Here is a 4,026-nt window from a genome sequence, read left to right on the forward strand (position 1 = left end):
GGCTTTTAGAATAATGAGAGGCATCATAGCATGGTTTTCAAATGTGAGTTTTGAAATCAAACACTCTGACCATCTCAGCTGTGTGAATCTGGGCAAGCTCTATTTCTCGGCCTTAGTTAACCCATCTATAAAAAAAAAAATAAAACAAAATAAAACAAAAAGGGGGATATTGTGACAACTGGCATGAGGATTACTGATAATATGAAGCCCATGGCTCGTCAATGGCACCTGTGAATGACAGTTAATTTGGCCTGAATGAATCTAGACCTCACAGTCAGGGGCATAAATGGGAGTGTGAAAGAAATGTTTAAGGAGAAAAAATTAGATTTTTACAGAGGCTGCTATGGACAATGGGTTGGATACCCTTTCATCTAAGCATGAAACAATGGATGGAGTTCATTTAAAATGGCTTTTTAGCTGTTTAGCCTTTTCTTTCTGAATTCCATGCCTCTCTGAGCCTAAACCACATAGGTTTGTGCTTTTCCAGGGTTACACTAGAAGATGCTAAAATTGCACTCTGCTACATAATTACCTTGAATAAAAGGAAACTCCTTTCTACTTCTTATTTTCTGGGGGAATCATGTCAAAATGATATAGGAGAGGTAGGAGGAAAACTCCCATGTCTAATCTACTGTTTCTCTGTAAATTTCAATCTGTGCAGTAAAGAACATTTGAAACCATTTCTTTGCATCTGTAATAGAAACATGAAATTATAGCTACCCATTTTTGTGATTCAATAGTTCATTATCTATTTACCTTTGAAATGAGCCAGGAGAAACCTGGAGTCCACGAAATAGGTATATAATGCTAAGTGGAATTTAAATAAGAGTGTTTGAAACAATCTCTTCTGACATTTCTTAAGCTCTCAGATAATGTAACAAAGCAAATGAAACATCCTTAAAAATAGCCACAACCAACCACTCATTTCAGGGGAAATGTCTGAAAGAGTAATTATGGCTACTGATGTATTTATTAAAATAATCGATTAGTTTTTGAAGTTATTTTTCAAGACAAAATATTTGGTTCCTGCTTTTAAAGTTACATTTTTTCATAGTCTGACTCTTTGTAAAATATCTCAAAATTAAACAAAATATTTCTTAGGCTGAGTCATTTTTTCTCAATCCTATAAAGACTTAGTCTAGAAAAACTTAAGTGATTTAGCTTTCATGGCATTTGCCAAGTTAAGTGAATCTGAATGTAAAAGTTAATAACTATTCTAAGAAGCAAAGTGCACAAATCTGGGTTCAGACTGCCTATTATTGATAATTACTTTGCAGTTTATTCTCTTAGTTGTATTCAGCTAAAAACACCATAAGCTTTGGCAGCACAAAACGTGAAATTTCCTTTCCTTGGTGTAATCTTTCTTAAACTCTTCTAACAGTGTGGTGTCACAGTCGGGGTATTTGGACAGTCTTCATGGATGCGTAAAGTATATCTTCTCGGCTCAGATCAACAGCTTTGCACCTGCATTTACCCTTTTAAAGCTTCTTAGTCACTTTCTATCTGTAATGATGGGAAGGCACTGTCACATTGGAAAGAAACAGCATGAAAAATATTAGCAAACCAAGCTCACTATGCAATTTAAATTTCAAAGTGCACAAACCTCTTTTTTTTTTAGCTGAGCCATTCTGCCCCTTGTTGGCAGCTCAGCTCAGGCCAGGAATTGAACCAAGGACTCTTGCTCAGAGCTCACACTCTTGAGTGAGCTCCTAACCAACTGAGCCACTTGGCCAGCCCACAAAACTCTTGATGAGAATTTTAATTTTCCCCAAGAAGAAATTTGTTTTTAATTCTGTGTCATGTCTTCTGATTTATTTATTTCTATATTTATTTATTTACTTATTTAACAATATATGTTGACATTTTTACATTTACATGAGTCTAATAAAACCCTCTTTTGGAAAATTGGAATGAATTGGAAATTGCTTGGATTTTGCCTTTAACTAAGAGAGATTTCACTCTGGCTAGAATGCAGAATATACTAGAAATGTTGAGATAAATTGACATAAAAACCTTGCACTAACCTCTCACACACCTTTCCACCTCACTTCTGGTTTCTTTTTCTTCCGTGTCATAATTTTCTGACTTTCTGTACATATTACTCACAATAAAACACAATGACATAAATCAGGATGACAAAATGAGGCAGGAGAGGTCAGGGGCGCATTAATCACACGTGGGGCAGCTGATCTAGCAGAAAGTGCTTGAGAATAGATTTGATCTTGGTTCTGTCATGTATCAGCGGCAAGGCGTTAGGCTAGTGACTTGTGTGATTTTGAGGTCTCCTCTTCTGCTAACATGTGGATAAGAAATCAGATGGTTGCTCTGAAGATTAAATAGGGTTTTAGCAATATTAGCTATCATTTGTTTTTTATTGTTTGCCTAGCACTGTTATAAATCTTTACATCAACTAATATTCACATCATCCATGTGAGGTGGGTATTATAAATACCCCAATTTTACAAATAAAGCATCTGAGGTATAGGGACCTTAAGAAACTAGACAAATATTACATAGCAAATAAAAAACCTAGAATTGACCACATTGGGAAGCCAGCTTTGGGAAGAATCTCCTTTCTCATGAGGACTTAGCTGCGTGGAAGGGACCCTAAGAGGCAAAAGCACTACCTGTGGCTGTCACTGGGAAACTAGAGGACAGCTTCCTGAGCCAGGCCTGTTACCACCGCTGAGCCTACAGGTCCTCACAAGATGATAGCAGCACTTTTGAAGAAATGTGCCCACACTGTTTCCATTCGCTGGTTTTGCATAACTTTTGAGTGTGCTCCAAATCCAAGCCCAAGCTGACACCCAAAATAAGAAACCTCTTCATTGAGAAAGAAGAAACTATACACCCAGGTTTAAAGAAGAAAAAAAAATTTGAAAAAGTATTAAGACTCCAAAAGTGAATACATTGTTGATTACTTGTGCAACATGTAACAGAACAATTAAACATCATGGTGAAAGTAGAGGCTTTCTATCCCCATTAAAGAACAACCCTACCACTCCAACAAGGGAACAAACTCAAAACTTAAGTTTTTACCAAAATCATAATGTGTCTGGTGATAAAGGCAAGAGCCCAGCATTGATTTTCAGGACAATGTCTAGAACTCACTTGCTCCTCAAAGAATGTGAGCAAAACAAAAGAAACACTTCTGTCAACTGAAAACATTGCTTAGAGTGAATTCCGAAAGAATCCAAAGGGCAGACTTGAATAATTTCTTATCTTCTCTGTAAAGGATGAACTATAAAAATAAAATTATATATATGATGCAATTTCTGAAACTAAAGTTAGAAAAAAAGAAAAGTTTTTTTAAGACTTTTATTTACCTTTTAAATACATGGAAACTAGTTCCAAGAGCAACATTTCTTGGAATCCTTCAGTGTTTATGGAGAAAATACTTTATTAGAATGAAGTATTTATTCTATACTAAACAACTAAGTAACTAAAACCTGCCTGCCTCACAGGGTGATTGCGAGGATGAAAAACATATGAAATCTCCTTGTAAATGGTAAAGATATATGTAGACATTAAAAGAAATAAATAAAATTTAAGCTCTGTGACTTCATTACTGACACCCAGTCACTACTAAGATCATCTCTCAAGAATGAATGTAAAATGCACCTGGATCAAAACTGATGTGAACTGCTCCTTTTCTTTATTCTTTCACACCAGAATGCTTATAAATAGTCCTGGGAACTTTGCAAATTAAGATAAGATTATTGTGTTCCCCACTGTCCTGGACCCAGCTCAATTCTCACTCCCTATGTTTTCCATCTAAGGGGTTTCCAAGCTGCTCTAGGATAGCTAGTCATTCAAGAAAGGGATTTCATCAACTAATCCCCATTAAACTGTTAAATGAGAGCAGTCAGGAAAATTTCCATTTTAAGAGAGTATAAGGGATAGGGAAATGATAAGCCCAAGGGAAATAATTACAATTGCAATTTCAGATTCCCCTTGAATTCCTTGGGAGGAAATGAGGAGCTTCTAAACATCCCTGAAAACAAAGCATTTACCGTATTTGCCGGC

The 4,026-nt window shown here is 36.0% G+C and overlaps 1 pseudogene; it reads left to right on the plus strand.

The window, feature by feature from the left end:
- The window catches only part of LOC109375491 (UPF0711 protein C18orf21 pseudogene), a 10,385-nt pseudogene extending 7,152 nt beyond the window's left edge, over positions 1-3,233 (plus strand).
- The last annotated feature ends 793 nt before the right edge of the window (positions 3,234-4,026 follow it).

The sequence above is a fragment of the Hipposideros armiger genome, unplaced genomic scaffold (assembly GCF_001890085.2).
Source record: "Hipposideros armiger isolate ML-2016 unplaced genomic scaffold, ASM189008v1 scaffold_963, whole genome shotgun sequence".
Taxonomy (NCBI): Eukaryota; Metazoa; Chordata; class Mammalia; order Chiroptera; family Hipposideridae; genus Hipposideros; species Hipposideros armiger.